General features: G+C 48.2%; 1 protein-coding gene and 1 long non-coding RNA gene across 7 annotated transcripts in view; both read left to right on the forward strand.

Annotated features, from left to right (window-relative positions):
* Positions 1-131: 131 nt before the first annotated feature.
* Positions 132-7577, forward strand: LOC106630806 (uncharacterized). Of its 2 annotated transcripts, none has more exons than XR_008731702.1 (4): positions 132-300; positions 1119-1219; positions 1964-2049; positions 7402-7577. It is a non-coding gene; the product is annotated as an uncharacterized LOC106630806 (long non-coding RNA). The 2 variants fall into 2 exon arrangements; XR_008731701.1 differs by lacking the exon at positions 7402-7577 and adding an exon at positions 5839-6662.
* Positions 7578-10983: 3406 nt separating this feature from the next.
* The window catches only part of RFX2 (regulatory factor X2), a 63887-nt gene continuing 52417 nt past the window's right edge, over positions 10984-22453 (forward strand). For 3 of the 5 annotated variants that reach the window (XM_055706903.1, XM_055706904.1, XM_055706909.1), the window contains exon 1: positions 10984-11172. The gene's annotated coding sequence lies outside the window, so the exon portion shown is untranslated. The remainder of the gene's footprint in view (positions 11173-22453) is intronic. The other 2 variants (XM_055706907.1, XM_055706905.1) reach the window with 2 other exon arrangements.

The following is a 22453-nucleotide window of genomic DNA, read 5'->3' on the forward strand; positions in this document are numbered from 1 at the left end:
GTGACCCGCGCTGTCGCGCCATTGGGTGACGCGGCTGTCGGAAGGCGACGAGGTCCCGCCCCCTCCCGCCGCCGAGGTCACCCGCGGTCGTTGTCCCGCCGCCGCGCCCTGGAGCCGAGCCTGAGCCTGAGCCTGAGCCCGACCCTGAGCCCGAGCCTGAGCCCGACCCTGAGCCCAGGCCCCGCAGGCTGAGGGCGGGACGGGCTGAACCAGGGCGGCGGCAGCCGGGCGCGAAGGCGGCGCGAAGGCGCCCCGCAGTCACCCCCAGCGCGGCGCGCGCGGACCGCGCCTCAGAGCCGGGTAACGCGGTTGCGTGAGGCGATGGGCGGGCGGCGCGGCCTGGCCTGCCCGGGCGGCAGCGCGGGGAGCCGGGCGGGAGGAGCGGCGGGGGAGTGGCACGGCGGCCGGCGGCAGCAAAAGGGAGGCCGGCCCCGAGCAGCCTGGCCCCGGGCTCCGAGGCACAGACGAGGGGAACGGGCTGGATTTGCAGCACAGTATCGGGCACCCGCCACCGGGCCTGGGGCGCAGGCCGCGGCCTAGTGCCCTTAACGTCCTCTTAACGTCCAGCGGCACGTTTTTAAATTGATTTTTTTTTTTTTTAAGTTACGGTCAGGTAGATCGTTGCACTGTTCTCAGTTGTTCCTAGCTGATAAAGTTGCAGAAAAGCCAGAAATTTGTTTATCCTGGTAACAAAACAGCTGTATCTGTCAAATTAATTATTGCTGCTCTTTTGCCAGCGCAGATCAAAAATTCCTAAATGTTGTTTTTTCTCCTGAGACTTTTTCTCTCCCTCCCCCCTGTGCCCAGAGATACTTCCCGCTCCCTTGCGGTGGGGGAGGGCATGGTTCACACCATTTAGTTGATGAGCAAACCTAAGGAATATGTCATGAGAGAAGCTCCTGCCAGAAGGTCAGGGCCACAGCTGGAGCAGCAGCAGGCCCAGAGGACAGAACAGCGCTGAGGATATTGCAGCTGCGAAACAGCAACGGCACAGTGGGACAGGGACTGCCAAGCCAGCCCCGGGAGTCCAGCACTGTGTGTCAGCGGGTCCAGGCACCCAGGAGTTCTTGCTTTCTTGACTGTTTACCATCTCCTGCAGTTTGAGCCTTCCCTTGCAGCTCCACTGCAGCCTGGCCAAATCCCTCACGTGACTCCCGTTCTGATTCGGCTGGCAAATTTAATCTGAAGCGCAAGAATACAAACAGCATCCAGAAAATTGGTGAGATCTGTAAACTTGGTGGTCTACTAACCCTCTTATTCCAGGGATGCCTTGGTCGTTAGCCAGTACCTGCTGTGCTGACAAGGGGCACATAGTTCTCAGTGAACCAAAAAAAGATTCACAGCCCAAAGGTTAGCTGAAGTGGCAGGGGTAACCACTTCTATTTTTGGCGATGCCCTAAGCCAACAAATTACCTTGGCCAAGCTGCTTTTTTGTGCTCCCAGTGTCCTTGTCTATCAAGCTGAGGTTGCATCACTACTGAGGCAGATGCCCTGGTGTTTGCAAAAGTCCCGTTGGTTCTGGGACCAAAGGGGACCCGGTTACTGGTGAAGGACTAGATAGGAGCAAAGATAAGTGCAGGTTGTGCTCAGGCAGCTCTGCCACAGGCCGGAAAGGGGCTGCTCTTGCTGCCTGCAAGGGATCAGCTTATACCTCTGTATAACAACTACAAGAGCTGTCATTAGTGACTGGTGATAGCACAGCACAGCCCTTAGTTAAGCTTGAACTAGCAAATGCACCAGAATGACTGCACTCTTCGCAGACTATCACCTTTGCTGACTCTGTATTTACCAGCAGTTAACTTGAGCAGTTAATTAACATGTGTAGACGTGGCACTCAGGGCCATGGTTTAGTGGTGGCCTTGGCAGTGCTGGATTAATGGTTGGACTCTGATCTTAAGGGTCTTTTCCAACCTAAATGATTCTATGATGCCTTCATGTTTCTGTCCTGTCTTGACATTTGCAGGTATTTAACATGGTGCAGCAGAAGACCAAGGTGGAGGAAGATGTCATCAGAGACAGGGGTGTCCCTCACAAGACAAGAGTGGTAGGGTAAGTGCCTTGACAGGGCTCAGGGTAAATGCAGATGGGGGCCATGGTACTTTAAGCTCATGTATGACAAGTCACCCAACTGTGGTTAGAAACACTGGTGTACGGACAGCACACTCCTTCCTGACGGGGGTTAGTTAGTCAGTGAGACATAGGCTGGCTGCTGCCAAGAGCTGAGTTCTTCATCTCGGCCACAGGTTTCCTGTGACTGACAGAACATCACCCTGCTTTCTGGTAAAACAGAAGAAATTCCATTTGCAAGTTCTTTCCTACCTTAAGCAAAGAATCATTTCATACAGCTGTGGACACAGAGAGAGAGTGTAGAAATAAGTTTATTCTTCAGTTTAATCATTTCTCCTATGCCCACCTAAATGACCCAAGACAGTTTACACAACTTTTCACTTTTGTCACCCTTCCCGTCCAGCACTGGCATTGGATCTGTAAGCTATTCTGGGCTAGTATTCCTCTGATAACGCTTACAAATTTCCAACTCAGAGTGACTGGTAGCAAGTGACTCAACCCGAGATGTAGTTGCACTTCAGGACATTGACTTGAAAGATAACGGGGGTGGGGGTGTGGGGGGTGGGCAATACTCTGTTTCAGCAATTTCCATATGAAGCTTTTCAAGAGGAGAACGAATGCACTGGGGAAATATGCTGGTAAACATGCTGTCACAAGGAAGGAAGGGAGACAAAAAAGTCTGTTTATAGCATAGTTATTTCTAAACTTAAATAGATCATGTTGTCTTTCCCACCAAGGACTTGCAACATCTTTCTGGTCATATGAAAGTGTCTACAGTAAATAGGCGTAGGTCTCTGGAAAAAAAACAACATACCCAAAAAACACACAACAAAAAAGACATGTGCACACAAACACACACACACACTAAAATCCCAGACCAAATTAAGTTCTAGATTCATACCCAACTCTCAGCTGTCACAAATCAACATAGCTTTAACAAAACCAAGGAGTCTTCACCAGGACACACCAGCTGATACTTACCTGCCTGTCTGTAATAATGTGACTCTTTCGCAGCTTTGTTCTTCTAAATAAAACTGGAGGAGAAAGTGTCTGCCCTGTCTGTCATAGGCACAAACACTTTTTTTTTTTTTTTTAAATACTCATTCAAACCTGCACACTAGTGGATGTTGAAACAACACAGTATAGGCAAAGGCTGTCCATTGTTTTATGCAACATGCAAAGTATAGTATGTGGCACACACATCCATAAAATGTGAAAGGCAGTGGAGAATTCAAATTTCTAACCTATATAATAATTTAGTTTGATGCCATATATCACCTACCTCTGGAGGTCTTGTCTATGTACTCTGAACATTAAAGCTAAAACCAAATTGCAATGCTATTTATGCCCACAGGTAATTCCACTTTTGAAAAAGAATTTGACAGAAAGCCCTTTGCTCTAAAATGAGATGCATACAGAAGTTAGGTGTAGAAGAGTTGTTTCCAGCAGCTCTGGAAAAAAACCCCTAATTGCATCTCTGGAACTTCAGTAAACAAAAGATTTCTATCTTTTGCTCTGTAGGAGAAAGGTGGGCTGCTTCCAGGTTCCCAAACCAAGGGACTTTGTTGCAATGTCCCAGTGTTTACCGGTCTAGCCCAAAGCAGAACAAGGCTATGCCCTGTCTGCCCTCCCCATTTAAACTGTGTTGTAACCAGGAAAGTGATGAACGTGTGACCAGAGTTAAGAGATCACAACACGGAAACATGGTCTGTAACTTGATCACACAGAGTGCGGATCCCGTTCAGTGTGCTGTGAGACAATACAGGCGGAGAAGTGGCTGGGGATGGTTGACTGTAGCTGGGAGTGCAGTGCAAGGCCTTTGCACCTGTAATTCAGTCTGAAATGTTAATAATGCACAGGGCTACTTAATATTTTTCCATGTTTTTTAAACATAAACTCACTGTAGTAAAAAAGTTACAGAACTGTAAAATGATCAGTCATGAGCATGAACCTCCCCATATGAACAAGCTGTTCCTGTTTAATATTCATGCTCTGAACTTCCATAAGACTTTTTTTGTCCCTGTTCAGGATGGAAGAAGTGACCTGAAACATTGGGAACGTTCACAGGGTAGGCAGATAAGGCTGGCCTTCCACAGTCCCGTTTTCGGAATAATTCTGCCCCAGCTTATCCGGTCAGCACACACGTTCTGCTATATCCAGCCGTGTGGTCTTTGCCCTGTTGCGGTCTGTCCCGCAGGCCAGCCATCTATGCCCATACGGCCACTGCAGCACGATTCCCGATGGTGATTTTTTCTTCTTTGTAGAAGAAAATTGTCCCTCATCTGCTGGCTCGAGGAAATCACTCTGTAGCAGTTGAAGTAGTTACTGCCTGTCATTGTCACCCCTTACCTTAGCTGCTGCAGTTCACAGCGTTGCAGCTCGGACTCACTTTGCTGCTGGGTGAGGCTGCAAAGCTAGGCTTGGCGTGGAGGTGGCCAAAGCAAAAGCATACCTACCTTTCTCTTGGTGCTTCTGGGCAGTTGATGGCTTTTGGCAGAGGGCTGGCATGGAAAGGTGAGGACAGACACAGCATTTCACTGCAGCCTGTCCGTCAAAACCTTAGAGACTCAGTTACACCTCCCTTACATCCAGTTGAAGCTGTTTGCTGTGATCCTTCTGGTGCAGAAACCCAGCAGCTCTTCCCACCTGCCTGAGTGCAGTCAAGTGTCTTAAACTGCACATCACACTGCTGTTTAAGTGTGTGTGTGACTTCAGTCTCACCCCTGCTGATTATCAGCCCCGTAGATTTATTGCTGCACAAATGTTTGCTAAATTATTGCAGGCAAAAGCAACTGATACAGCTGAAATCATATAAATAACTTGTCTAAGTTAGGGTAGCTGATTTTGCCTGATGGCAATTTCAGCAATTGTTTCTCAGCTACACCGCTGGTAACATTCACCTCCAAAATGCACGAGAAGGTGGTGTGAATCTTCCACTAGACCAGGTTGATCTGAGCCCCGTCCAGCCTGGCCTTGAACACTTCCAGGGATGGGGCATCCACAGCTGCTCTGGGCACCCTGTGCCAGCACCTCAACACTCTCACAGTAAAGAATTTCTTCCTAATATCTCATCTAAATCTACCCTCATTCAGTTTAAAGCCTGTCCTATGGCTACATGCCCTTGTAAAAAGCTCCTCTCCGGCTTTCTTGTAGCCCCATTTTTCAAACTCACTGCACTAGAAAAGAAGTTCTGCATTGTACAGAAATTCCATTGAAACCTTATGCCAGAGCTATTCAGTCACTGAGAGTTTAATTACACAGACGTTGCCTCCATACAGAAGTTATGTTGACATAAGCTGTATTAATTTAGTTATATCAACATGACTGTCTTTGATTACATCCAGGTTGTGGACACATCCTCCTCTAGCTTCTGTGAGCTGAGAAAGCTACAGCTCCCTGCAAGGAGTAGCACACAAAACCCACATACACTGTTTTTTCCATGACCATACACCGTGTTTTTTGCAGCCAGCTACAGCCGTGTTTTCCAGACAGCTACAGCCAAACCAAACAGATAACACACCAGATAAACGCTCGGTCCTTTAACTCTGCTGAAATGAGATTTCAAGGCTAGGAAGGAGCATTTGGGTTTCCAGCTGTGCTAAAACCTTGTTATGGGGAAGAACGTTGAGAAGAGTAACCTCTTCAAAGCCCACATCCTCAAATTGGGAAGCCCTTGCCAGGGACTGCTGCGATACTTGCTGCCACCCAAGGGACATAGAAGAAAGGGCAAGGGAAAGGCTAAACACCATTTCTTCTTTCTGCCACCTTCAGCACTCACTGTTTGCTGTCAGAGGAAGGCTGGAGGGAAAGCAGGACTCTGCTGTGCTGTCAGGGCAGGATGGAGCATCCCATAACACTGGAGCAGTGACAGCCTGGATTTTCCCGCTGAAGAGACATGTGGGCAGGGGAGGACGTGCCACAATGCCACTAAGAAATTCCAGCGTGGCCTTGGCACAACCGCGCTCAACAGATTTATCCTCCTAAGCCCAGCCAAAAGCCCTGAGGAGGGTGGCTGTCTGACCAGCAGAAAATTTAGAAATGTGTGATGCAGGAGACAACACTCCTGGGGCTGTGGTTGGAGCAGGCTTTCACCTGGCATTATCCACCTGCAGTGCACGAGGGATGTGGCAGCTCCACGCAGGAAAAGCTGTCGCTTCAGTTTGCTTCAGTCCCTCTGAAGAAGCTTCCTCAGTAGCAGCTGGTGCAGAGATCTCAAGTGCATCTCTCGAGCAACTACGTGCCTACAAAAGCAGACCCTGTCCCATCTGCATTAAAATGATTGTGAAGTTAAGTTTTATTGCTGGTATATTGAAAGAAAATCCGTTATTGCTGTTTAGCCAGTCTTAGTCTGCATGGGGTGATGCTGTTTATACTGTGGCAGAGCGGACGCAGAGAGCCACCGGTTCTGGCTCCTTACACACTGCACCAGATCACTGAGATCACTCAGCAGTAAAATACAGCACGGACGGGGGGAACGCGGCACAGAAAGCTTGGAGGTGGAAAGTCCTGTCTGGGTTAGTACTTGTGATTCTCCCCATTCAAACTGGCTGAACACAATCAAACCTTTCTTTGGAAATGAAAAACCCCAAAGGCAACTTTTTGTTCTGGTTTGGGTTTAATCCTCTGGGATTTTTTTCATTTTTTTCCGTATAACAGTTCAAGGGAATAGCTTCATTTCAGGTTTCATTACCAGCAACTGAAACAACAGTATTTGTGATGGATAAACATTGAATGTCAAAGGATCCCACTACCTTTGCAGGGCATTTGCTTCCATCAAAACGCTAGTTTCTGTCAAAATCTCCCTTTAGTGAAATCGAGTCAGACAGATGCTTTGAGTCGGATTGGATTTTAGCTGAACTCCGGTTTGCTTTGAGGAATGTGCCCTCCTGTGGGTGGCTGTTACAGCTGCAGCAAGCGTGCTCCTTTGCCAGCAGGCTTCGTTTCTTCTCATTCTTTACCAGCAGCTTTCTTAAATAAGGCTCCTTTGCCCAGACCCACCCCGATACTGTCGGGGCTGAGTGAGGTGAGATGTGGCTTATGCAACAGGTTGCAAGAAACAAGGGAAAATTAATTCCAGTGATCAGCTTGACACAAGAGGTGACAGACAGATCCCTAATTAAAAATAACAGCCTTGTCATTACTCCCTGGGTTCCCAGGAGGAAACCGGCCAACTTCCAAGGTTTGTAGGACTTTATCAAAGGTATTATCAAGAATTTCATGATATTGCTGGCAGGGTACAAGAAGACAAGGAACCTCTGCTTTGGGTTTCATACAGTAATCCCTCTTTGGAAAGAATAAGAGCACAGCTGAATGTGGTTTACATTTCATTTGCAGAGGTATGGATGCTGTACAGTGGAAAATTGTGCCATAAAAATTAAAGTGATAACAGACCTGCAACACCACATTGCAAGTGATACCAAACGGGGAAGGACCGCAGGCACTTCTGAAGGATTTCATTAAGCTATTAGTAAATTTGAGTAGTGACTCAAAATAAACACGATGCAATTCAATATGGCCAGATGCAAAGTGCAGTGCTTAAGCAGGAATAAGTGTCCACAGTATTGCAGGTTCAAAAATAACTATTTTACATGGCACTTCTGTAGGAAAGGCCTGGAGTTTTCTTCAAGAAAAAACAGAGGGTTGTCTGATTTAGAGAACAATCTTCAAACACATCCGAAGGAGCTATTAAGAAATTAATCTGATCTCCATTTCCCATGGTAAAGGTGGATATTTATGTGCATTAGATGTCTTCTCAAAAACCATTCCATCCCTATTTTCTGTTTTACTGTTTATTAAGCAACGACACCCTCACTAAAAGTTGATCTTTTTAAATAATCTTGGCTTAAGGGTCCACAGCCCATTAAGAGAGTGACTTATTTTTCTTTGGAGCTTCTCAAAATCTCACCCGTGTCCTTGGTGCTCACACAACTCTGAATTTTTCCAATATAAGTTGTAGTAATCTATGGAAAGCAGGTACACCAACCCCAGGTCTGCAGACATATGAAATGCTGACCAGCAAGTCCAGTCTCTCCTATTTATATTGCCTCACTCAGTTCCGTTCTCTCCATCTCTCCCTTTTCCAGTAACTCCTTTCCTGATATGTTAGGTAAGAAAACTAATAACCCTGCGGCCTTTGGAGCTGACTGTGTTATTGGAGTCTCCATGGGTACAAATTCCACACACTTCCTTGGCTTAGGCTGGGACATACTTTTCAGAAAACGTTAAAGAAAAATACATCATAAAAGCTTTATATTGCATGTCAATAAGGTGATCCTTGAAATCTTGAAATGTCTGATGGGCATTTTTCAAAAGCAACTGAAAAGCGCACATGGTGATTCTGCTGGGTGTAACTGGGGGAAAAAACCCAAACAAAACCCCCACAAACACAAGTATTCTGTAAAGCTTTATAAAAAGTGTTGCTTTCATTGGCAGCACCTGCCTTCAGAAACCACAGAGAAGAACAGAGACCGACCTAGAGCATGTACTGGTTTTCATTATGCAGCCCTTACTGCCAGAATTAAAGTAAACAGGAGAGGCTGTGGGGAGTGGAGCACCTCCTTCTCCTGTGATTAAAGCAAGTGTCTTGGCCACCCCAGATCTATCGGTCATTTTAAACTTAAGAGAAATGCCCAGGATGTAGGACTGGGCTGCACTGGTCATGCCAACTCGGAAGCAACGAGGTTGATGTGTGTTGGTGGGAGATGTGATTACCCGCACTAAGAGGAAGGACACATCCCCACTGGTTTTTAAAACTATCCCTCCATTCCTAGTTTCTTCTTTAGGAGCGAAACTGTATTTAACCTTAACCGCAAAGCCATGACCAGGTTCATCAGCATCGCAATACTGTCAAGACCCTTTGATTGCAAAGAGAAGCCTCTTAGAATTTGAACAACGGAACTATCTTAACTTTCAAATATGTTTAAATTTGTTACCTATTACAAATGCAAGGTGAAAAAGAGAAAAATCATATTAACAGAAGCAGCAGTGTTTCCTTCACCATCTCTTAGGCACAGGCACAAAACAGCCTGCATGAAATGCCAGAAAACAAGAGAGATTGGTTGTTCTTTGCTTTTTGCAAAGGCTTTTTTTTTTTCTTTTTTGACTGGGACAAGGTGGCTCAGCATGAGTTGCGGTTCTTGCAACTACTCTAATATTAATTTCCAAGGGAGTTACTTTAACTATCTGGAAAGGTTTGTACATGCTGATTTGTTTTTATAGGAATCTGTATCCAGAGGAGCTTCCCAACCCTGCAGGCGCAGAACTTGTCATGCCTGCTATAAAAAGCCTGCTCCGCCCCCCCCCCCCCCCCCCCCCCCCAAATGAAGGAATAAAGGCCATCTTCATGGATAGATTTTAGTCTGTACACGTTCAGGACACCTGCCACTGCCTTGCTGGCGAGGCCAGGCAGTCATGTCCAAACTGGAAATGCCTAATTTCTGGAAATCCCCTTCTTCACACAGCACGAGCTTCCAAGTCTCTCCTGGTCACTCAGGGGAGGGATTTCAAGGAAATCCCACCTGAAATCTGCTGAGTTTCCAGCCTGAACCGCTTCTAGGAGGGCAGAGAAGGTCTGTGCTGGATCACACCAATCCTTACCGTGGGCATAGCGGGGATGTTCATGAGGAGAAAGTGTAGGGCTGAGGTAGCTGCTGCTTTTGCAGTTCTCTGACTGCAGGGAGTACAGTTTAGGCTTCATTTTTCTTCCATCACCAACATAAAAACATCAGCTACATCTTCCCACCCATAAGCAGGTGCTACGTGAGTTTTCCCCGGTGCAGCACCCCAAAGCCTTGCCCCGCTGCACATGTGCAAATATCTGTATCTGTGGGGTGCTCGCATTCTGCACACGTGCTGGCCGAGCGCGGGTGCTGGGAGCCGTTCCCGAGTTGCCATCAGCTGGCAGACGGTCTCCTCTGGATTCACGGCAGCTTGGCGTGGAGCTCACCCGCAAACACACCTGCTGCTGCAGCCGATCGGGGCTTGAGCCCAGCATTCCATGGACTTGGCCTGTTCTTTAAAACCCGTGATGGATGCTCCATCAGGAAGCGTTCACTGTTGGATAATTTTGTGTGATGGGACGATGATTCAGCTTCTGTCCTTACCCACTGCATCCCCCAGGCAAATTTCAGGCACTGCCGGTGCCGCTTGCCTGCGTTGGGGCGGGATGCGGGATGCGGGATGTGGGATGCAGGATGCAGGAGCCAGTACCCATGCCCAGGGATGCTGCACGCCCATCCACTTCTCTTTCTAGAGTTTGCGTTCTCTTTCTAGAGTTTGCGCTACACCAGCGTCCCGGGCCCCTGTTCCGCCATTAGCACGCCCCCCCGCCCCCCCCCCCCCCCCCCCGCTTTGTTGTCTGTGACTTCACAGCCGGTCACTATAGAAACGGTTTGATGTCATGGGGAGCTGGGAGCTCAGGTAGGGAGAAACCAGCGGCAACTGGGAGAAACCCCGAGGTCCCCCGGGAGCGGCCGGATTTGTGCTGTTGCCGGGAATGCAACGGGAACTTTTTAGTGTTTTAATAGAGGAAAAAACATTTTCTTGGCTCTACAGCAGCGCCCCCGCCCTGGCCCCGCCCACAGAGCGCCCTAGCCCCACCACGGAGCGTCTGGCCCCGCCCACGGACCGTGTGGCCCCGCCCAAAGAGCCTGGTCCCGTCCACGGAGCGCACTGGCCACGCCCACAGAGGGCCCCTGTCCCGCCCACAGAGGGCCCCTGTCCCGCCCACAAGGCGCCCTGGCTCCGCCCACGGCGGCCTCTCGCCCCGCCCCGCCCCGCTCAGAAGCGCCAAACCGCGCGCCAACTCTCCGCCCCACCCCTTTCCCGCCGCTATTGGCCCATATCCGCCGCGTCCCGCCCCTCCCCTGACAGACAGCCGTCCCGCCAACTGCCGGCGGCGCCGCGCGGGACACGCCCCCCCGGGCGGTGGAGTGGGCGGGGCCGGGCGGTGACGTGAGGGTAGAGGCTAGCAACAGTTGCCTCGAGACCCGGCGCCAGGCGCCATAGTGACCGTAGCCCTGGAGACTGTTACTTGCCAACGGGAGCAACGCGCGGCCCCGGCGGCCGGAGCCCAGCGCAGCCCGCGGCGCCCGGCGGGGAGGGCAGGTGAGCGGGGGCGCGGCGCCCCGCCGGGGCCGCCCGCGGAGGGGGCCCGCCCGCGGAGGGGGCCCGCGGCGGGGTGGATGTGGCGGGGTGTGTGTGTGTGAGGCGCTTCGCGGCTGCCGCGGGGGCCGGTGAGGCGGGGGGTCGCGGAGGGTCGCGGGGACACCCACCCCCCCCGCCCCGGTCCGGCTGCAGCGGCTTCGCGCCTCGGCTTGTTCCCGCAGGGCTGAGGGAGCTCCTCGCGCCGCCCCCGGAAAGTTGGGAGCGGCGGCGGCCCCGGGCGGAGCGGGGGAGGCGGCACACACACCCCCCGGGGGCCGCTGCCCGGGGCGCGGCCTGCCCCGCTCCTCGCCCCCCGGGCCCCACACCGCCCCCTGGCCGAGGGGGCCGCTCCGCCGCGACCGGCTCCTCAGCCCGGCTCCTGTTGTCCCGGCGAGCGCCGGCTCCGGCCGCCGGGGCCGGGTCGGAGGCGGCTGCGGGGGGCACCGGGCCGGCAGCGCTGGAGGTCGCGGCTCCCGCCCGGCGCTGGTGCCGGCCGCGCTCCCCGGGGCCGCGGGCGGGGGGCGGGGGGGCTTCAGTGCCGGCTCATCCCCCGCTCCCCGGGCGCTGCGCCCCGGCGCTTGCTCCTGTCGGGCTTAGGAGCGGGCGCAAACTTCGATCAGACCTATTTTTAAGCATCCGCCGTCAATTCCCGACTTGGTTTCTCTGCTCGGTTTGAATAAAGTGCGTTGCGAACCGCGGCTCGGCCCCTCTTCAGGAGGAGTTTGTGCATGTGCCTATTTCAAGCGTGAGTTCCTGCAGCCTGATTAAATCTTTCCATTCTTTTTACTTAGGTCCTGTTCTGAAGTCTTTATTTTGGTTTTGCTATTGAAAGAAGCAAACAGGGGAATAAATAATAACTTTATTACATCTCCTTTATGGTTTTGCGCTTGAAATATCCATAAACTGACCGCACTCAGCTTCAGATTCATTTGATAGTTGAGGCTTTTTTCCATCTGCTGCTGCCCAAACTTTTCAGCTCTCTATCTCAGTTACAAATCGCTTGAGAACATAGAGTATTGCTGGCTTAAAAAAGAAAAAAAAAAAAATCAGTCTCCAAATACAAACCTTCAGTGCCCAAAGACTGGGGATTGCTTTTTGCCTCTGCTGTTTGACTTTTTTGGTGTGAGTTTGCTTCAGTCAGTTTAAGATTAATTTGGTCTTATCTCAGGTTTGATTTTAAAGTTACGTGTCTAGTGGCAGTCAATCTACGGATGGCAAGGCATCTTGGAATGCCCTCGTGGTTACCTGTTCCAGGATGGGTTGAAGCAGCCTCTGGAGGTACCTTTTGTGGGAATTTAGGATGGGCAAAGTTTTGACTTCTAGATGGCTGAAGTCAGGTGAGGAAAAAAGCCCACACTTGTGGGGTGCTGGATATCTGACATCGGGACTGGGATGCGGTAGCTCCAACATTGGGTGCTCGTTGTTTCATTTTGAAAATCTTAGTTCATGGTTTTACAAAAAAGCACACATCCAGCTGGTTCTTTACTGCTCAATATTGCCGTCCCAAGGGACGTGAAATTTATTTAAATGTTGTGAGATGCTTTGCATTTGCCTTACGGCGTATACAGATGTGGGCATGCTCTGGTGTTTTTTGTTTTAAGTACATGTTCTCAAAGCTGTTCCCCATAAGGTGAGGTTGGGAAATACTCATCTTTTTAAATGGAATCTGGGTTCTGGGGTAACTACAGGATCCAAAAGCAAGTGAGGGGTTGGTGGCTGGAACTGCTTTGTCCCTGAGGGGCTGACAACTGGAATTGCCTTGTCCCCCCTGTTTTCTGCAAACCCAGGAATGATCCGAATGCGTGCATTGGTGGATGGTGATGAGAGCATCCACCACCACAGAGGAGTGCAGGAGCCAGGTCCCTCAGCCTTCACATGGGACTCCCAGGACAGTCCCTGCTTTGCATTTCCCTGCTGTGTCATTTGCATCTCATGAATTCCTCTCACAGTACCGTGTCCCTGTCCTGGGGCCCTGCGTGCCAGCTCCGTTTGCTGTGGAAGGGTCCGAGAGGGTGAGAAATCCCAACGCTGCGCTGCAGCAACCGGAGAGGGTGCAAGACGTGCAGGCAACGCGCTGGGTGCTGTGGCCATGGCCCGACACAGCAGATTCTCCCTTAGCGTCAGACCCATGCTCTCAAAGTGTTTTGAAGGTTTGGCATATAAATTTGTAGGTTTGGCATATAAATGGAGGCTGGTCTTAATCGGGAGGCTAGGCACTGTGTGTCCCATGGAGTCCCTGCAGCAGGGTTGGGGGGAGGGACAGGGTCGCCTATCTCAAGACTTAAGGCTGAGCATGGTGTAGAGAGAGTTGTTGTTAAGTCGTGTGTTATATATGTAAGAAATACACTTTCTGTATACGTCTGTGTGTGTTAACGTGAGATGGTAACTTAAGGGCGTAATCATCGAAGACCCGAGCAGCCAGCACCTCCGACGATGTTGATGTTGCGTGTCTGGGCTATTTGTTGGGGTAAATTCTCCAGCTGAGGGAATTCATTGCCACTAAAAGTCACCTCTGTACTTGTTACACCCTGCCTGTCACAAAACTCCTTCAGGGCAGCCATGAATGCAAAGCCTCTGTCAGCGGTTAATAACTGTAGCTTTTCCTAGCTCGATCGCAGTAAAATAGACGGCGCCAGTCATTGTCTTTAAATAGTCTCATGCTTGTAACACCTCAGAGCATTGACAGCTGTTCTATTTAATCGCAACATGTTTTTGCTTTTAATACAGGCCTGTAAACATAGCTGTTTTAATGTATTCTAGCATATTTTCCTTGTTCAGTTTTAGTACTCTAGAGTTAAAAGCGTCCTCGGTGTGCGGAGTCACAGCGCAGGGAGGGCAGTGCTGATTCAACAGGCGTCTCTTACCACTCGGCTTCTCAGCCAAAGTTTCTGCTGGAGGCTGCCGAGTTATATTTAAACCCAGTTTTCCCTTCTTTCCCTCCCTCGAAACAAATGCCAGCGCAGTTAACGTCTGGCTGCCGGCCAGCTGGAGCAAAGCGCTGCCCCGACCAGCGTGCCAGGGCTTGCCGTGGGTGCTGCGGCGAGGAGCGCCTATCCTCCCCGTGTCAGCGCACGGCGAGCCGGGATTATGTTCCTGATATTTGAAACATATGCGAGGTTTCTTTCTGTAATCTGTTCTTTGAGGCTCGGTATTTTGTCTTATTTGGACTGGCACTTCTTCGTTCCTGCATTCAAACATTCACAAATCCACCTTATTGTCTAAGAATGTGCTGGCTTTTTCATGTTAGGCTGTTTCCATCTAAGTAACATATGTACTAATTATGCTGTAAATACATAAATAGACGACAAAACATTTCTGCAGCACCAGCCATGTACCTCTTAATACGCTGAACAAAGAGGAATCCTTTCATAGTGGGCACTACCTACAGACAATCACTTTTCTTAACCCAGAAAGCATAGAAGAAATTATTTTGGGGCACATCAGTACACAAACTGTCTCCAATTGGGGGGGGGGGGGGGGGGAGGGAAGGAAAAAAAAAGACAACCCACAAACCCACCTTCAGCTTTGGGTCATGTTTTTGTGAAAGATGGCTGCCTTTCACCCAGCTAAACCAGGACTAGAAAAGTTTAAATTTCCTGAATTCACCTGACATGTTAAAATGGTATGTATAGGCATGTGTTTTCATGTCAATGAATGCAAAAATCTGCCGATGATATTCCTCCTTGCTTAGGACACTGGTGGGTTAGGCAGTATCTCTCCAGCATTGCATCTACAAGGAGTATTTTAAATTGCAACAGAGGCAAGTCTTCCCAACCAGAACTTTTATCAACTGTTTTGTTTTGTTGATCTGGTATTACACAAGAGTTCAGAGCTGTACAAACGCCAAATGAAGGTGTCTGAAAAGTAATTCAAAGGCAATTGAGAAGCTTGGTTTTTTTCCTAAATTAGATTTCTATTAAGAATTTATCTTCCTGAGCTTAATAAATTCCAAAGAAGTCTCAGCAAGAGTACAAATGTGTTGTAGCGCTGAAGCTTTGCAAGAGATTAAGTTGACCATTGCAGTTGCTTTCAAAGTAACAGAGGCCACAGAATGCTATGCCAATGATGACTTTATATAAAAGCAAATGCAAAAAACCCCCAGATTCGTTTTCTTGTCACAAATCCTTACTGCATTGAAGGAAATCTTCAATGTCTCTAGCAAGAAGCTGAAGGAAATAATAATTGCATTGACTGCAGCCATATTCCTCACTGATGCATCACTCAGTTCACTGATGCATATTATGACTGTCCAGTCTCCACAAATCTTTTTTTTTCTGTTTGAGGTGCTGCTTTTCCGGCTTTATGTGCAGGAACATATCTGTGTAAGGACAAATGACAGCAGGTACCTGTGTGTAGGCTATGATGAGGTCCAGCAGTTTGAAACACATCCCTGTCTTCTGTGGCAGAGCAGCTTCACACTCAGGAGACTCCAGGGCATCTCTAGTTTTTCCAAGTCTCTAGTTCTTATAAAGAAAATGAAGGACACAACCGGGAGCAAGGTGAAAGCAGGAGGCAAGAAGGCTTCTGTGGGTTCCACCGTGTCCGAGATGCCTGTAACAGCATCTCCACGCTCTTCAGGAGTTGTCCTGCCTTTGGGGCAGCCCAAGCTGAGCTGACAAAAGCACTTTTCTGTCGCTTGCTGCATCTGTGCCATAAATTTTGCTGCCACGCATGGTGCCGAAGGGGTGTGTTTCCTTTCTGCGCCTTTGCCAGCTGAGGCTGTTCTGCTGTGAGAAATCTGCAGTGTGGGTCAGGGTTTCCAAAACGTTGCCTGCTCGGCTGCCCTCATAGGAAAGGATTTGTGTTGTACTGTGGTACATGGCAGCAAGCTCCATGTTTTGAGCAAGAGACCTGCCTCCAGTCCTCAGCATTTATTTTTTATTATTATCTTGAATAGACATCCCACAGCCCTACACTGCGATGCAGTGATGGCCTCAGTGCTACACTGGTTGGAGTTATTCTGCTCACTTGATTTGGAAAGGTTATTCATGGTGGATGCATATGTCTTCTAGAGTGGTACAGTCTCAGTGGTCAGAGCATGGTGCATCTGATGATAGCTTTTGCACAGAGGATTTCCCCTGTTTCGTTGCTCTCAGGACTAGATGCCGGCATAGGGGAGCTCTAATCAGTTTGTGTGAAAAGGCCTTTTTCTGTTCCCTGCCTGGCTTTCTCCAAGATCTGATCCTGAGCTGAGCCAGTGCTTGATGATGTGTGGGTTGGGTTAGTGCTTCTTGTGCTTAGGACAGGTTCAGAAGGCTTTACTGGTTGGTAACAGACAATTTCACAATTAGACAATAAAGTACCCTTCACCGGGTGTGTAAGTGAGGCTGCGGGACTGGCTAACAAGGCACAGGGACAGTAACTCCGAACACGAATGGTATTCCTCTCCCTATCGCCTCCTGGCCATGGTGGGGAGAGGGTTTCACCTGTGCCCAAGGGCAGAACCGAGTCTCCACCTGGACAAAGCAGGGCTTTGCTGGGAAGGGTGGAGAAGGCAGCCTGTCCTCACCCAGCAGGGTATCGCTGCTTCCCACGGGACAGCCCGCTCGTTCTGCGCTGATCCCCCAAACCTTGCTGGTCTGTGGCAACCCAGGCTACGGCTGGAGGAGGGAAGCAAAAGGAGGTACCTGGAGATTTGGGACTAGGTGGACAAATGGCCTGTCTCCATGCGGCTAGGGGATGCTCATGGGAAGCAAGGCACAGAGCTGGATATTCTGGTTAGTTCAGCCAGATCTGGGGCATTTCTGGCACAGGCAGTAGTCTAGCCTTTTCTTTTACCCAGGCTGTGGTGTTTGGGCAGTAAAGGGAATTTGCACGTTTTCTTGCCTCTGATAAGTTTAAGCTTGCAGAAAGCTGGGAGGAAGCGAGTTCTGAGATAAGACCAACCTCTCATGTGCTGTAGGTACGCTGTTTGTCAGTGCTGTCACCTCCCTGGCCTGGGCAAGGATATCTTTCCCCTCCTTTCTCCTCCCCCGAGCTGTCTTGGATGGTACAGTCAAAAAAACAACTTGAAATCCACCTCTGGGCTGTGAAATGTGGGGGTAGATGTGCGTAAGTGTGTGTGAACTAGTTCTGTCTAATTTATCTTCAGTCCTTGCATTTAAACAAAATATTTTACGTGCTGTTTCAACCCCCACCGCTTCCTCTCTCCAAAGAATCACAGAACAGATTGTGTTGAAAGGGACATTAAAGATCATCTAGTTCCACCTCCCTGCCATGGGCAGGGACATTTCCACCAGCCCAGGTTGCTCCGAGCCCCGTCCAACCTGCCCTTGAACACTTCCAGGGATGGGGCACCCACAGCTGCTCTGGGCAGCCTGTGCCAGCCTCACCCCCCTCACAGTGAGAATTTCTTCCTTAGATCTAATCTAACCCCCCCCTCTTTCAGATGAAAGATGAAATGCAGATATTTTCAAATGTTCGTGGACTTAAATGGCCAATCATGGCAGGAAATTTTTCTTTAGTAGCTACAGATAATAAGAGAAACAATGGCTTCTGGTGACCAAGCTAATCTTCAGAGCTTCCTTCTTCCTGGCAAGTATTTATTCTTCTTAGTATGATGGATGTGCACCATTGTTTAGTAGACTTGCACCCACCAGGAATTTGAAGTATCCTCCACCCTGGTCCTAAAACCCTTGAAGAAACTGGGGCTTGCCTGCAGGCTGCCTGTCCTCCACAGCTGTTTGAACTCAGAATTAATTACCTGTCCTCCGAAGCACAAATCCAAGATTCACCTTTGGTGTTTTAGGCACCAGCTCTGTGGCATTCCCTTGCTGAGGCTGACTTGGGCGTTTTCACAGCTTGGGCGTTGTGAAAGCTCAGGTTGTTCCTACTCCTGCCTTAGCCAGGACATCTGTTGGTGTTTTCCTTCAAGGAATAGCATTGACTATGGTACTTTCCATAAGATTGCTCCCAACACCAGGATCAGACAATAATCACCAGATCGGAGCCGCTGGCAGCAGGACCACTGAGGTGGTTATAACTGCTGCTTGCTGTGCTAATAAATGGGAGTATTTAAATTTCAGAGTATTGTCTTGTATGCTGCAACCGTTAGAGGTAATTGTGTAAGATAAGGAGTTGTAAGCAAGATAATTCATGTTTCAAAACATACTGGAGCAGTAAAAGTGCTTTTTTGATTCTTGCTGTTTTCCAGGTTTTCATTCTTCTCAATCTAGGTGCTGCTCAGAACTTAAAAATCTTTTTAAAAACCCCAAACAAACAACAAAACAACAACACCCCCCCCCCCCCCCTTGCTTTTAGCTAAAAAGTGCAGTCAACATTTCTGTAACATTTCATAAACGATGTGTTGCCAGAGGTTTACCTGGCTACTGAAGTTTTGAGTCAGTTCATTATTTAAACTTTCTTGAGGTAGAGGCAGTAGACAGAAACAGCTTCTTTTAGACCGATTATGTAGTATCTGTTAAAACCCACAGATGTTTGAGCTGTTGCAGCGCCAGGAAGCCCCAGCCCACCCCGACAGCACATTATCCTGGGTGCAGCGGGGCTCGGTCTCTGCCCCAGGGTGCTCACAGTGGCTTCACGGGAGAGGCAGAGCCAAGGCTGGCACAAGGATGGGGATTAGTTACTTGTGGTTTATCCGTCACAGAAACCTCCTCTGCAGTCCCCATCCAAGACATTCCAGTGTGATGCCTCATCAGCTGCTGCTGCGTCATCCCCGAACTGTTGGGAAGAGCTGTCGCCACAGCTTGTTGTTACTAGGGAAGAGCCCCAGCACCTTCAAGTAAAGGATCTTTAGGCTATTTAAGAGATGTAACCCTTCAAGTAAAGGATCTTTAGGCTATTTAAGAGATGTAACCCTTCTAGGTATCAGCTTCCATGAGAGCAGGCACCCTTCTCTGCCTTTGCGGAGGAAATGCACAAGGTGAGCTATCATGTTGGTGCTTGATAAGCTACAAGCACCTAATTTTTAGAGTTGATTTTTGGGGGTCAGTATTCTGGTTCTTAACGCGGTGTGAGGACAGAGTGTATGCAAGTATGGGCCAGGCAGTGCCTTTCTGTTTATTTCACTGTATCTATTGTCATGGTGGATTACAGCCGAGCAGGGTGGTGGATTGCAGGGTAAGTCTGACCTGAATGCAAACTGTGGACTGGGTACTTTTCTGCATCTTTCTCATGGATGCAATCGCTCATAAAATCATGATCCACCTTATTGTAATTAATGCTCAGGAATTTTTAAGTCCCCGGCTGCTGCCCTGCAGGGCAATGTGTTTTGTGTTTAGCTCCACAGGTACCATGCAAGCGCTGTCTCCCTATCTCAGTTGTAAAAAACACTAGTCATCACTTCCTTAGGTGGAGACTGAAAGGAGACATTTTAATATTGAGACATCTGAGGGTGTGTCCATCACAATAACATCTCTCTGTATGTTTATGCAGGCCCTGAGGCTATATCTGTGTATGTGGAGATACACATATATTTTAGATACCTGCAAACACGTAAGTATGAAAATATACCTGTATATCTACATATATGTACATTATAAAAGAGTGTAGTTCCAAGAGGACACCACGCTGAACGATCTTTATTCCATGTTTCTGATGCACCTCATAGCCGCCAGACCCTGTCCTTGCTGGGGTTTCCGTGCCACCATAGACCTCCCATGGGACTGCTCTGAGGTATAAATTAGTCTCTGATCTAGCAAGTCCCATCTCTTTCTGATCCAGAACCCACATCTATTGGTACTGAGATTCTCAGCCTGTCTGGGAAACCGAGCTTTATTTGCTCTGTGCTTTCATTTCCATTTTCTGTTAGGGAAAAATTCAATACCTGCCTTTGCCAGGAGCCAGAGAGTTGAGATGGGTAGGCTTGTAATATTTGTAAAGTGCTTTGAAATCCTCACGTTAGTGCTGCTTTACTCACTGAGCAAAATCACACAGGCATCTTCGTGCCCTCTGAGAACACTGGGTGCAGAGGCACTTGCCTTTGACCCTCAGGATGCTGAGAACAGGGACACAGGCTGCACGGCTGGGGCTGCTCCGTGCCCTCTAAGAGCAGCACCCGGTGCTGTGGCTGCTCCCCTCTGCTCCTCTGGGTGCGCTTGGGGACAGTCCCCTGGGAGAAGCACCCACTCGGAGGATGTTACTCCCCCAGTTTGCTCTCCCTTCTGCTGGCAATCTTGCAGCGTGCTTGCTGGTGGAGATGCAGAGACCGTGCTCAGAGCCATGTTATGGTCCTAAAAAAAAACAAGAGAAGGAAAACATCAGACTGACCCCTGGAGAAATTATTTCATTAGAGAAATTCTTTTGGGGAAAAGAATGATTGGGGCATTCCTTGCTGCAGTGACTCCAGTATCATTGTTCAGGCTGTTTTACAATTTAAATGAACCCACATGTAGACTGCTCTCAAAAAGTGAATTTTGCAACAAAAATCTTTGGGAGGATGAACTGTAGACAAGCTAAACTCTGTTGTTATGTGTTGCTCTGTTTGCAGCACCTGATGAGAAACACAGGGTAATTTTGGTGACACTCCCTCTCTTTGCACATTTTGAGAGACAATTTATGTCATGGATTGAATTTTTCCAGCAGTATTCTAACCTCATCCTTTAAACTCAAGCTTTGTTGTCTTAAATGCCACCAAATAACTACATTAATACATCATACATTGCAGTTCTTATTCATGTTCCCCAAAGAATTACTTAATGCTTTGGTGATGAGTCTCTTATTAGTCTATCATTACGGAATTTTTGTGATAGCTTTTGTTTTGGCAGCTACTTGGTTGAACTTATATTTCAATGTTGGGCAACAAAATGTTCCGTGGTGAACATTTTGAATGCATCTCCTGGTTTCTAACTGCTTTCTTCCTATACGGGGATTGAATTACGGGATTAGCCAGAACATCATGCAGTATTTCTGCTGGAGAAAAGTAAATAGTCTAGGGGTGAATTTCTACTTTACACTTTTGGCTTACAGCCATCCTAGGCTAGAGGTAAATTGAACATTGGTAAGAACTGACAGCCTGTGGTCTCTCTGCAAGGATTTTTATACCTTTTTCTCTATCAGGTTTATAAAAAAAATCACTAATTTTCTTGCCTCAGAAATTTAAGATAAGGGTTGAGCTCCTGCCTGTTCCCTGGAATTCACATTTACCCCCCAGATCAGCAGGAGCATATGCTGATCAGTTGAAGAAGGTATGCAATCTTATGGTCCAATAATGTAATAAGAGGGGATTTTAATTCTAAAAATCTGCCCCCTCTCTACCCCCAGAAATCTTACTCAGCTGGGTACAGCGAGTTGGCTGTATTATTCTTTTGAGACAATAGTGCATTGAAAACCTATTTTGGAAGGTAAACTCATCTCTGTACTGTTAGCGTTTTGTGAGTTTATAACACCAGTGGCTGTTTTCCCACTGCAGAAGCACAAACAGCATTCTCCCTTGGACACACATGTGCATGCACTTGTGGAACTGGAGATAAAGGCCGCAAACACCATTTTTCTAAAAAACCCCACCCTCCTTTTTTTTTTTTTTTTTTTTTTTTTTCCCCTCCCCTCTTTGCAAATGGCTTCTGGCATCATTGCTGTAACTGCCTCTTTCCTCGAGACAGCAAGGTCTCTTGTGAACTTAATATAAATTGTTCGTAGTACTCCTTTGAGTCCATTTCTTGAATTGTATCTTTGAAAGATCCCTCTGTAGCTTCATGTCGGTGTTGGAGGGAGAGCTGGCTGACTTTTTTGGCATCTAGTGATTGTGGGAGAAAAAAAAATAATTATGTGAACGCTCAGCTGAACAATGTGCAATATTTCTAGTGGAGTGCTTTTTGCCTGGGCAACCTAAGTGCAGATGCAGAGAAGGAGATGATGGTGTTTTCTTTTTCTCCCTCCATCTGCAAAAAGTAGAATTTCTCCACTAAGAAAATTAATGTCGTATTTTTTTTATTTTTTTAAAACTGCTGTTAATGTCTTGATTGTACTCCTCTGACCTATAGCACTGAACTAAACCCATTCACTTTTGATCTACAATGTGCTAAATGAGAACAGAAACTGACCCTTCTGTTTTGGAATATAGAACTGGAAATTCAGGATTAAAAAAATCTACTTTTTTGCCTTTGAAACAGGCAGATGGGATCATTTAACATATAATTTGCTAAAGTTTATTTTGACTGAAGTCTGATGTCAAGTAGCATCCTGAGCAAATATTTCCGAATAAAATAACATATTGCTGACTTACAACTCTGTTGCTGTTGGTTTAAACTAACTATGGTTATAAAATCCCTTGTATTGGCAAAGG

Source organism: Falco cherrug, chromosome 4 (assembly GCF_023634085.1).
Source record: "Falco cherrug isolate bFalChe1 chromosome 4, bFalChe1.pri, whole genome shotgun sequence".
In the NCBI taxonomy this organism is placed as follows: Eukaryota; Metazoa; Chordata; class Aves; order Falconiformes; family Falconidae; genus Falco; species Falco cherrug.